At 47.3% G+C, this 13,137-nt stretch overlaps 2 long non-coding RNA genes across 3 annotated transcripts; both read left to right on the top strand.

Moving 5' to 3' along the window:
• Positions 1-2,021: 2,021 nt before the first annotated feature.
• LOC120974706 (uncharacterized) lies at positions 2,022-6,740 on the top strand. 2 transcript variants are annotated; one of them, XR_012203918.1, is made up of 5 exons: positions 2,022-2,150; positions 2,246-2,331; positions 2,730-2,814; positions 2,906-2,999; positions 6,335-6,740. It is a non-coding gene; the product is annotated as an uncharacterized lncRNA (long non-coding RNA). The 2 variants fall into 2 exon arrangements; XR_012203917.1 differs by lacking the exon at positions 2,022-2,150 and having other exon boundaries at positions 2,199-2,814.
• Positions 6,741-7,592: 852 nt separating this feature from the next.
• LOC120974705 (uncharacterized) lies at positions 7,593-9,381 on the top strand. Its single transcript, XR_012203916.1, has 4 exons — positions 7,593-7,715; positions 7,814-7,976; positions 8,052-8,596; positions 8,683-9,381. It is a non-coding gene; the product is annotated as an uncharacterized lncRNA (long non-coding RNA).
• The last annotated feature ends 3,756 nt before the right edge of the window (positions 9,382-13,137 follow it).

Here is a 13,137-nt window from a genome sequence, read left to right as displayed (position 1 = left end):
GATGTGGACGTCGTTGTACTCATGTCCTATTATTATAATTCATAACTTGTTAATTTGTTTTGGACAGATTATATTTTAGTGGCACTGCACAAAAAGACCATGTCTCATTTACTCCATCACGCGCCTGCACTATAGGAAAGATGGGTGAATTACTCGGGACTACAAATACAACAAGCTTATATATATATAGGTTTTACAAGTATGTTCAATACGTTAGCTACGAAGTATGTTCAATTAATGGGCATGTTGGTTGTGAACTCCAAGTATATGAATCTAAGTTATGAAAAGTAAAGTGCTTGTCCAAATGTATGATGTGTGCCTGTATATTTTGTGTGCATGCCCTTTTGTCAATTTCGATTCCTTGGCTGGTACCAGAATGAAAACAAAAGCCTAGAATGTAAATTATTGGGGATGTTATCACTAACCTGCCAGCGTTATGTGTTTAGAAGTCATCAGGCCAAGTGGCCCACCTACCTTAGGGAGGTCATCATTAACCCCATCCACAGATGGGCCAAAACCGCATCAGCGATGATAAGATTTGGCCAGTCAGTGCTATTCCACTATGTAGTGATGTAAGGAAGAAATTCCTTAATCAAAGAAGCCCTTACTTCTTTATATAGATATAATGGCACCATCATGTAGATACAAGAATGGAATTAGAACTTTGATTAAGTCCAATTTTTAAATGAGATAGGGATTTACATTATGATGCCCAAGACCTTGTTAGAAAATTCTTGTGGATTCTCCGGGCTGTTTGGATCATTGCCCTCTAACGCCATGTTAGAAAATTGGATGTTGAATAACCTTGGATGTTCATTTGTATGGTTACCAAATAATTGGTGCGCCTGCGCCTCTACAACAGCCTCAACTCAATTCTTAGCCAACTTTTTTTGGCAAGGCGTGGGTGGCCAAATCTTCCACCAAATATTTAGCGAGGCCATGATTGGAAAAGCAAGCATTGGGACAAACCAAATGGCCCCTTAGAACCACTTGACACATGTGCCATAGCCTTAGATATTTAAATTTATTAGAGCACGTGTTTTATATAGAAGTATATTATGGAAGGATTAGCCTCCCGACCTTTTGTATCTGCAAGATGTACACAACCGATATTTTATTAAAATGCCATCAAAGACATCGAGGCAAGAATATGCCACATGTTAGCTACCATCGAGAATCTAACCATCAATAGAACAAGTATAGTAAGGAGCCTATAACCCTCTTACATAACACTTTTACTTATGGATTTTTTGTCCAAAAGGACCCCCTGCCGAGATGAATTGACAAAAAGACTACCTGTGGATCAATTTGACAAAAAGGACCCCCTCAGCGGTGGCGGCAGGCGCGGCAGGCGACACGTGGCACCTGCCGCCACGCCAAGAGGCGGCGGGCCCTGCCGCCACTGCAGGAGGCGGGAACCAGGGTAAAACGCGATTCGCACAGTACCCCGAGCCGGGACGGAACGGGCGAGGCTAGGTGGGCCACGCCGCCACTATGTGAGGCGGCCTCTGTTGCCGCTGTCGCTCGCAGGCCGACAGGCCGTGCTGCTCGCGGGCCCAGCCTGTGGGCCACGCCGCCACCGCAGCAGGCGGCATCCCTCTGTTGCTGCACGCGCGACAACGTCGTAGACGGCGCTGATTCCCGTGCTGACGGCGCTGATTTTCACGGGCGGAATCAGTCACGGGCGGGAATCTGGTTGGTTTTCTTTACTCGCGATGATTCTGCTGCCCGTGAGCTGGCTTTTGCGACTGCTTTGTATGCACCCGCACTGATTCCGCCGCGGTGCTGCCTAGGGACTCAACTGCCTTTTGCTTGAGCGGACGCGACGGCACTGCGGGAATCACTCACCCAGCACTGGCTTTTGCTTCAAAGGACGCGATGGCACTGTAGAAATACACTCACTCGCTGCGGGAATCCGAGGCTGCGGTAGGTGAGTTTATCCTGTTGTGCCGACACTACAGAGATCCTCTTCTTTTTATATACTATGCTTCAGCTCCGTGCACAAGCACACTGTCTCTGGCCTCCTCTTCTGCTCTCTAAGTCGTAAGAACGGAGAGAAAGAAGTACTCACTAAGCACTTTCACTCGTGATTTAGGGCGATTTAGAGTTGGATTTTGAATATGCTGAAGTGGAAGAAAAGATAGACGAAGGTAAGATCTATCCATTTTTGTTGGTTTCGTTCGCATGCATGATGTTTTTACTCTTTTTGTTTTAGTTCATAACTATGTGTTCTCTGTTTTGTTAGGCATTATTTCATCACTTTTTGGAGTCATTTAGAGCTTCAGGAGTACGATTTGCCTAGCGAAGTGAACTACGAAGTTGAAGATCAAGGTATGAGCTTTGCAATAAATTGTTTTTTGTGCATGCAGGATGGTAATTAGTTAGTCTTTTAGCTCGTCATTAGCTATGCAATGTTAGTGCTTAGAGGTTAGAAATAATTTCAGACGACAGATGTACCATTTATAATATATTTTTTAGAAGAGTAGGTTGAAGATGTTGTATCAATGTTAGGTGCGTCCATTAGTATTGACATGCGAGAAATCTTAATACGGTAATTAAGAAAAACTTGTACTATAATTGTTCATTGCATGTGGTACGATATTTCATGTGGTATGTTTATTAATAAGTCTATAGTTAGAAAACCGTAGGTCTACTTTGTTATGTCGCAATAATCTAAATTTTATATGTTAAGATTAGGTGCTAATGTACTTAATGATGTATGTAATTAGGTAAAATAATTCATCTTAGTAGCAAACAAGGAGGAGATGACGTGATTGAAGAAATTGTGTATCCATCTTCGCTGTCCCTTGTGAGGTGATGACCACATACATGCAAGTGCTATTTTCATACTTTTGATAGCAGAAAGAAAAATCCGTGTGTAATATTGATGTTCATGTGATAATAGGTCGACTCCGTTCATATATTACTGGTGACGGATATTTATTCGAACTATTTGGACGCTTAATTGCATTCGCAAGCACATCCATATTGGAGCTAAGGTATAAAATGACGCCGTAATTTTGTTAATATTTTTTATATTGATGTACTGTTGTGAATAATGTGCATGCCGCTGCAAATATTATTATTTGTAAATAAATGATTGCTATCGTATGATATGACAAAATTATATAAAGCCGGAAGAAATTAAATGTTTTACTCATATGATATTAAAATGTTATTATCATACTATTATGTTTAGTGGTTGTTTGTCATAACGAGTAATTACCATCGGTTTTGTCATAACCTGTTGTAAGAAAATTAGTTTTTACTAATAGTCGTTTTTCCAAAAGCTCAGTTTTTGCATGTTACGAGAATCAGTTTAGGATATTTTTGGGGTAGTTGGAGAAAAGCAAACCGAGTTTTAGTTTGTGACCCTCGTAGACGAGTTAGAAAAAAAAAGATCTCTAAATACCCATTAACCAAACAACCCCGGAAAGTCTAAGCAAATGATTCTAAAAACAAAACGAATATTTGTAACGAAAATACGATTATTATTTTAGTCGTCTGATATGTAAATGTTGTCATCGTACTACTATTAAATGTTCAGTTACTAATTGTTTGAAATGTAAACATGTATTTTGGTTAGGTACTATGGAAAATTTAGTAGTGTACTATGGGAACGTCTTACGGGACGGTCCTTTCGGGGTGGATGTGTCCTTGTGCGAGTCGACTACAGTTGTAGTTAGAGACATGGTGAACGTGGGTTACGCAGCTGTCAGAAGGTGGATCCGAGCGGTGTTTGGCCCAAGGATGCAGGGGAAAAAAATGAAAATGGAGGTTCGTCGCTGACGGAGCAAATGATGGGACAGCTGCCCGTTGGGGTTTGCGGCCTGTCACAGGTGATCAGTCGTGGGGGTCGTACATGAGGTTTGCAAGCAATCCCAATAACCAGTGTTTGGTCAGCCGATGGTGTATGTGGAGTTCATTTCAGTCACTGATGTTGCCGGATGCAGTAGCAGGGGCGGTGAGGTCGAGTTGGCCATCACATCAACCCCTAGCATCGGCCCATCGGAACCGACGGGCGACCAGCCTGTGTATGACACAGGATATTGGTCTGCGGCCGTTGACATGAGTGAACACGTGGAGGGATTGCCGGAGGCGCTCGATGATGAGATCACTCTTCCGCGTCTTCCGAGTCAAGCGAAGAAGAAGATGTTCCTCCCCAAAGGGCGGTCGCGGCGTCACTACAACCTGGGTTTTTACAGGATATGAGCATCACAAATGAATTTCACTCTGTTTCTGGCCTAGAAGCGGGGAGCCTAGAGGTTGGGCAGGTTTTCCCAGACAAGAAGTCTGCTTACCAAGCAATTAATAGGTATGCAATCGCCCTCCACTGCCAGCAAAAAGTGAAGCAGTCTGATAAAAAAGAGTTGAAGGTCATATGCATCCACACCGCGAAAGGTTGCCGCGGAGGAGTTCTCGCTAGACTGAAGCCTGGGGTATGTCAGTCATGGCATATCACAAAAATAGTGCAGCATAGCTGTGAGCAAACTGGGACTCTTTCAAATCACTGCAATGTGATGGCAAGATATGTGGCACAGGTGATGGAAACGATTGTGCAGGGAAGTCTCAACATTAGTGTTAGGGCTTTGCAAAAAGATGCAGAAGATCAGATTGGCTTCCCTGTCAGCTACAGCAAGGCTAGGCGTGCGAAGGAAAATATATTCAAGAACTTGTATGGAACCTATGAGGAGGCCTATTCTTATGCCCCCAGAATGCTTCATCAGATAGCAAGTGCTAATAGGGGGACTCAAGTTTGGCGGAGAGAACGTCAGAACCCAAAGAACCCGGGTGAGCTAATCCTGGACCGCTTATTCTGGGCATTCGCCCAGACTATACAAGCCTTCAGGCACTGTCGCCCGGTATTATCAGTTGATGGTACCTTCCTCACTGGAAAGTACAAGGGCACACTATTGGTGGCGATTGCAGCAAATGCAAATAATCAGCTTCTTCCTATTGCATACGCACTGGTCGAGAGCGAGAACAAAGATAGCTGGTTGTGGTTCCTGAGCTGCGTGAAGATGGGTGTCGTGAAAGAGCGTTTAGGTGTTTGCATCATCTCTGATCGCAACACAGGATTATTAAGTGCTCTCAACATAATTAAGGAGTCGTCAGAAGAGTGGGGCTGGCCGGATCTAGAGGGAAGGTGGTGCATGCGGCATTTGGCAGCAAACTTTTACTCCAAATTCAAGAATAAGGATTGGTTCAAGTTATTCAAGAGGATGTGCATGCAGAAAACTGAAGCCAAAATGAATGCCATCTGGGCAAGTATCAATGGTGAGATCGAGCGCGCGGCCTTGCCGCAGAGAGAAGACCGGAGGGGTCGAAGGACGGCCATAAATTTGAGCCAGTGGATCGGCGAGAATTGCCCTGATTTGTACAAGTGGGCGCAGGCTCACGAATAATGACCAGCAACATGTCAGAGGTGTACAATGGTGTTCTTAAAGGGGTGAGAGCCTTGCCTATCACAGCCCTAATTGAAGAAACTTGGAACCGGACCCTGTCATACTTTGCAGACAGGGTTACCGTGGCTAAAGCACAAGTTGAATTGAACAAGCCATGGTCCGAGAAGATGCAAAGACATCTGGACGAGAAAGCAAAGAAGTCCCAAAGCCATGGCTGCAGGAAAGTGGACACACTTAGGAATAAGTGGGAGGTCAATGTGCGAGCTAAGTACGTTAAGGGTCACCATAGAGGATCAAAAAAGCAAGCTGTCACCCTCGGCCCAACGTCCTGTGAGTGCACGTGTAACAAGCCCAAGCTTGAGGGCTACCCTTGTAGTCATGTGCTCCGGGCGGCTGCAGATCAAAAAATCAGTGTTGAGCCATACATATCACCGTACTTCAACATGTATAATCTGTACAACACTTGGAACGGTGAGTTCTGGGCCTGGGGCATTGATATGAACTACAAAATGATGTGGTCAGATGGCCGAAATGGGTTCCGAACACCGACTTGATGAGAACCGCCAAGGGACGACGTCAGTCTAGGCGTCATCGCAATGACATGGACCATAGCCAGATGGGAGAACCAAGGCGATGCCGCGTTTGTAGGTGTCTTGGACATTCACGTAGGGAATGCCCGTATCGAGCGAACAACACCGCATGATGTTCATTTATCTGTACTCGCTATGTCTATTTATATTTGTATTATACTTTTATTAATTTAAATTGAATATGTTCGTATTATTGAATCTCTTTGTGTTATTGTATTTATATTTATTTTAAATTGAATCTCTTTGTATTATTGTGTTATTGTATTTATATTTATCTTAAATTGAATCTCTTTGTATTATTGAATCTCTTTGTGTTTCTTTTTGTATGTTTGTGTGCAGGTTATGGCTGAAGTGCCGCGGCTTTTGGAGGGGCCCCATGACGCCGGCCACCGTTGCCACCTATTTTTGAACCCAAATAAAGAACATGATTATCGGAGTTTCAGACTTCGAACCGTAAAGAAAACCAGGCCAATACACAATTATTTCATTCCTCACCTTGACGCTTATGGACTACATGCTTTTGCTAGGCTCACATCAAGCGAAGACCCATCCCAGTTACGTTCGGACCCATCCCTTTTGACATCCCTCGTTGACCGGTGGAGACCTGAAACCCACACCTTTCACTTTCGTTTTGGGGAGCTTGCACCTACACTGAAAGATGTTTCTATGATCCTTGCTCTACCAATTAGAGGTGAGCCGTTAGTCTCTCGACGAGTGTCTAAAACTTGGGCACAAAATATATCAGATCGTCTTGGGATGACAATGCCAGAATCACAACATACTGGTGGCGCTCGTGGCATCCCACTCCCCTGGCTTCATGATAACTTTCTTAATTTTTCTAGCTTTGCTGATTCTGAGACAAGGAAAAGACATCTGTTTGCGTATTTGTTGTGGCTCCTCGGGGTTATGTTTCCAAATTCACACGGGGACGTACTTCTCCCTGGTCTCATCTACATTGTGGAGAAGATGGTAGATGAACCTTTACCCGAGCAGCCAAAATACAGCTTCGGTTCTGCCATTCTATCTCATACATATAGAGGCTTGTGTGATGCCACAAAAAAAACTTCCTTCGCAAAAAAGCTCCGTGACTTTGTGTCCCCTACGAGTTTCTACAGTTGTGGTCTTGGGAATACCTCCCTGTAGGACGACCTCGTATAATAAATCCCATACACCCATACGACTATAGCGAGGGCAGCTGTGTAACTATGGCCAGCAGGTGGACAAAGGCACGGAAACATTGGTCTCCAAGTATTGCGAAAAATTGTTACCCTATATACCACCAGCAGTTTGAGGCACTTGATGAGTCTGTAGTCACATGGAACCCATGGACTCAGGAGCATGTACAGATGGTCTTTGATATACGACCCATCACAGCAGGCATGTTGACCGATAGTGCATTCTGGCTGACTCGCTGCTACTTATTGTTCCTGTGGTGTGTTGAGCCTTACAACCCAGAGCGTGTCATGAGACAGTTCGGTCTGTATCAAAAGATTCCACCACCTTTTCCAAGATGTACGGACGAGGAAACCCATAAGTAAGATGTGACCTCCCTAAATAGTTAGTGTCATTTTTAATTTACTAAACTCACACTTTGTTACATAATTTGCAGGCTAACCAATATGGGCCACGGTTGGAGTCTTTACGATTGGAGGGAACGCAACATTCAATGGGTACAGAAGTGGGAAAATGAAGCGCTAGCAGATATAGTGTATCAACTTAGGTACATTTTATTTACATTATTTTATTACGATGACCATACGATGCGTGAAGATACTTTGCTTTCATCACAACGGTTGATGTTATTATATAATTTTGCAGACCGTACGATGGAAGTACAGCTCAAGCGTACAAGCAGTGGTACTGCATCAGCACGCGTACAAGCCTGGCCGGTCAACCAACTACGATATCAACAAATCTCACGCACGAGGAGCAGATGCAGAGACCTGTTGAGCTGCATGCAGCTTACTATCATGACCGGATGGTAATCACTAGTAATTTTTTCAGGTCCATCATTTCATAATCATTTCAACCAAATAACAACCAAATATTTTTCCAGCTTCAAACTGCCAACGACATAGGGCAGATGGCGACGGAAAGCATGCCGCCCAGGGGACAAGCTGTCAAGTCATTCAATAAACGTTTTAAAGAATACGTGCTAACAAAGTTGAGATGTGGTAGAGGCGACGACGTTGTCACTGGAGCGTACAACATGCCAGTACCGAGGTCAGCCAGACCGAGTGCGGCGCCGTCGTCCAGACCGAGCGAGGCGCGTACAAGCCATGGGCAGTGGGGGGAGGGTCCGAGTACAACAACGACATTGCCACGACATGACTCATCTCTGCCACTACATCGCTCTTCTTCGGTGCTGCTTCGTCAGGGGCAGACATCACAGGACCATGGCATGGGCTTGGATTCGATGCCCGAGCTGTATCTTTCCCAAACCCATATGCATACACAGGATATGGAGCATACACTCAAGGTGAGGGATCTCGGCTGTATCTCTCCACGCGAGGGATCTCCATGCCCGAGGAGACTCGTGTCCCAGATTTAAACCAGTACCAGGTAGAATGTCCAGACAGTACAGGCGAGGGATCTGATCAGGTAGTCATGTTTACATTTTAACACATTTACAGTGATATTACATATTATCCTCTAACAGTTTTTGTTTACAATGTTTCTATGTGCAGGGCATACCTGATGTAAATTGGAACGATGAGTACACCCAACCTGGCGACAATGTTAACGCAGTAGATACAGATTTCTTCAAAGAGGACGTTATTGGCCCATCTTTTATTCCCGAGGAGTCACAACAACCATACGCCTACAATTACGCATCAGGTTCGCAACAAGGATTACAGACTCCACCACCTATGCAGGAGTGGAGCCGGAGAGTGAAACTTTCAGAAGGACTGCAGAAAAGCATACATTTTTATGGACTGAGGAGAGCGAGGACGAAGATGATATCTTCATGCCGCCGCTTCCGGGTTCTGCATCATCAAAGGGCAAGAGTTCTGCATCGTCTAAGGGCAAGAGTACTACATCCTCGAAGAGCAAGAGTTCTGCATCGTCCAAGGGTAAGATGTAACGCCCGGATAATCATGCTACAGTAATCCCACGCTAATCATGCCACGTCACTTTGGTTACTGTTGCTAACCTCGCAATGATTCGAAAACGTTTCAAAATTTCAATTCAAAATAAGTCAAACAATTAAAGTTTTCAGAAGTGGAAACAAAAATGCTCAGGTGGTGCCGAATATTACAAAAATAATTATAGTAAAGAAAACACAAATTGATAAAATTCTTAAGTGCTGTAAAATTAAATAAAACAGAAAAGGAAAATAAACAAAAGAAATAAAAACAGAAAACAAGCAAATAAAATAAAAAAATAAAAAAGGGAACCCCCGCGCTGGGCCCTTTGGCCCAGCTGGCCATCCACGCGGGCCCCCAGCCGCCCGAATGGGCCAGCCCACCCCGCGCCCCCCACTCCCCTTATCCACTCCACCCACACCCCGTCGTCCCCCCTCCCACGTTCCGCACTCCTCTCCTCTCCTTCCCGCTGGATCTGGATCGGGAGGAGGCCGATCCCCTCGCCCCTCCACCACCGACGCCGCCTGGCCCACGCCCGATCCCTTGCCGCGCCGGAGCCCCACCTCGCCCGCGCGACCGCGCCCGAGGAACCGTCGCCTGCCGCCGACCCCCAGCGCCCGAGGACGACCCCGCCGTCGCTTCTCGCCGCCACCCGGAGCTCCTCCGCCTCGACTCCGTCGACGCACGCGTCCCCGTCCTCCTCCCCGACGGCCTCCCTCGAGCCTCGTCACCCCCCTGGTCTCTACTCGACCGTGAGGACCCCAACCCCTCTCTTCTCCCCTCTGCTCCCTACCCCCTGGCCACCGCGCTGCCCACGCCCGCGGCAGCCGTCCGGCTTCCGCGCCCGCGGTCACCGTGACGCCGCGCGCCCGTTGGCCGTCCAGCACGCACATGCATTGCCCCGTCGCCGGCCCCTTCCGCTAGCCACTCCCGATGCCAACGCCCGCTCCTGCCTCGCGCACGCCGCCCTACGCGTCCCAGACGCGCCCGGCTCACGCCACGCACCTGCCCCGCTGGCGTGCTCCACGGCCCCCGTGCCTCTCTCGTTCCTGCCTCGCGCCCTCGCCTCCTCTGCACCCGCGCGCTGCTCGCTCCTCGAGCTACTGCTGTGCCGCACGCGTGCTGCCTGCTGCTGCGGCCGCCGCCGCCCCGCGCCGTGGCCTCGCGCTCACCACCCCGCTCCCGGCGACCGCCCTGCTCCATCGCCGGCCCTGGCCGAGGCCCCCCTGCTACGCGGGCGTGCCCAGCCGAGGCCACGGCCTCGCCCTCGATGGGCGCCTGCAACCGCGCCCGAGACCCGCGCCCGTTCGCCCGCTAGGGCTCCCGTGAGCCACTGACCTTGGGGCCCCACGCCCCCTGGAACGTTTTAATAAAAAATTGATTTAAAAAAATAAATTAAATTAATAAAAATAAATAAATAAATAATAAAGATAATTAATTAACTTAATTAACCCTGTTAATATTAACTAATTAAGATTAATTAACCTAATAACTAATTAACCACTGTTAATTAGCTAACAGCCCCTGACAGGTGGGACCCACCTGTCAGGTTGACCAGGTCAACGGTCAATGTTGACTGCTAACGTCATGCTGATGCATTAATTAAATTTCGAATTAAATTAATTTATTAAATTCTAAAAATGATTTAAATCTTTAAAATTTAATATAAAATAAACCGTAGCTCGGATGGAGAAACTTTGTACATGAAAGTTGCTCAGAACGACGAGACGAATCCGGATACGCAGCCCGTTCGTCCGCCACACATCCCTAACATATCGAACTCGCAACTTTCCCCCTCCGTTTCATCTGTCCGAAAATGCGAAACATCGGGAATACTTTCCCGGATGTTCCCCCCTTCGTCGGTATCACCTCCTACCGCGTTAGGGCATACCTAGCACCGCGTTTGGCCTCCTTATGTTTTGTGATGCTTTATTTGCTTCGTATTTACTGTTTCTCCCCCCTCTCCTTCTCCGGTAGACTACGAGACCGACGCTGCTGCTGCCCAGTTCGACTACGGAGTTGACGACCCCTCCTTCTTGCCAGAGCAACCAGGCAAGCCCCCCCTTGATCACCAGATATCGCCTATTCTTCTCTATACTGCTTGCATTAGAGTAGTGTAGCATGTTACTGCTTTCCGTTAATCCTATCCTGATGCATAACCTGTCATTGTTGCTACAGTTGTTACCCTTACCTGCTATCCTACTGCTTAGTATAGGATGCTAGTGTTCCATCAGAGGCCCTACACTCTTGTCCGTCTGCCATGATATACTACTGGGCCGTGATCACTTCGGGAGGTGATCACGGGTATATACTTATATACTCTATACATGACACATGTGGTGACTAAAGTCGGGTCGGCTCGTTGAGTACCCGCAAGTGATTCTGATGAGGGGGCTGAAAGGACAGGTGGCTCCATCCTGGTAGAGGTGGGCCTGGGTTCCTGACGGCCCCCGACTGTTACTTTGTGGCGGAGCGACAGGGCAGGTTGAGACCACCTAGGAGAGAGGTGGGCCTGGCCCTGGTCGGCGTTCGCGGATACTTAACATGCTTAACGAGATCTTGGTATTTGATCTGAGTCTGGCCATTTGGTCTATACGCACTAACCAGCTACGCGGGAACAGTTATGGGCACTCGATGTCGTGGTATCAGCCGAAGCTCTTCTTGACGTCAGCGACGGAGCGGCGCGCGCCGGATTGGACTGGAATGCCTGCTAGGCTAGGTCTGCTTCCGGCCGCCCTCGCAACGTGTAGGTGTGCAATGGGCGATGGGCCCAGACCCCTGCGCGCATAGGATTTAGACCGGCGTGCTGACCTCTCTATTGAGCCTAGGTGGGGCTGCGACGTGTTGATCTTACGAGGCCGGGCATGACCCAGGAAAGTGTGTCCGGCCAAATGGGATCGAGCGTGTTGGGTTATGTGGTGCACCCCTGCAGGGAAGTTTATCTATTCGAATAGCCGTGTCCCTCGGTAAAAGGACGACCCAGAGTTGTACCTTGACCTTATGACAACTAGAACTGGATACTTAATAAAACACACTCTTCCAAGTGCCAGATACAACCCGGTGATCGCTCTCTAACAGGGCGACGAGGAGGGGATCGCCGGGTAGGATTATGCTATGCGATGCTACTTGGTGAACTTACCATTTACTCTCTTCTACATGCTGCAAGATGGAGGTGGCCAGAAGCGTAGTCTTCGACAGGACTAGCTATCCCCCCCTTATTCTGGCATTTTGCAGTTCAGTCCACCGATATGGTCCTTTACACATATACCCATGCATATGTAGTGTAGCTCCTTGCTTGCGAGTACTTTGGATGAGTACTCACGGTTGCTTTTCTCCCTCTTTTCCCCTTTCTATACCTGGTTGTCGCAACCAGATGCTGGAGTCCAGGAGCTAGAGATCCCGAGGATGATTCTACATGGAGTTCGGCTTCGAGGAGTAGTTAGGAGGTCCCAGGCAGGAGGCCTTGCCTTTTCGATCGTTGCTACTTTTGTGCCAGCCTTCTTAAGGCAAACTTGTTTAACTTATGTCTGTACTCAGATATTGCTGCTTCCGCTGACTCGTCTATGATCGAGCACTTGTATTCGAGCCCTCGAGGCCCCTGGCTTGTATTATGATGCTTGTATGACTTATTTATGTTGTAGAGTTGTGTTGTGATATCTTCCCGTGAGTCTCTGATCTTGATCGTACACATTTGCGTGCATGATTAGTGTACGGTCAAATCGGGGGCGTCACAAGTTGGTATCAGAGCCGACTGCCTGTAGGAATCCCCCTTTCCAACTCCTTGGCCGAAGTCGAGTCTAGCCAGTGAAAAACTTTTACTAACATGGCTGTGTGGCTTACGGGCCCACGTCGCCATTGGGTGGTATTAGGATCTTTTACTCCTTGTCTATACTCTGGGATTCTGATCTCTCTTCTATTCGGGTTAAGTGAATTTTGCTAAATATAACATTAGGATCTCGTTATCACTTTCACCCGGAGAGCCCCTTATTACTGATGATCGTCTGCTGCACGTGAAGACCCTGAAGATACTCTCCGCTGATAACCCGAGAACTTGTG

The sequence above is a fragment of the Aegilops tauschii genome, chromosome 2 (assembly GCF_002575655.3).
Source record: "Aegilops tauschii subsp. strangulata cultivar AL8/78 chromosome 2, Aet v6.0, whole genome shotgun sequence".
Taxonomy (NCBI): Eukaryota; Viridiplantae; Streptophyta; class Magnoliopsida; order Poales; family Poaceae; genus Aegilops; species Aegilops tauschii.
The sequence above is the reverse complement of the archived record's forward strand: the minus strand, read 5'-3'. Positions and strand labels throughout refer to the sequence as shown.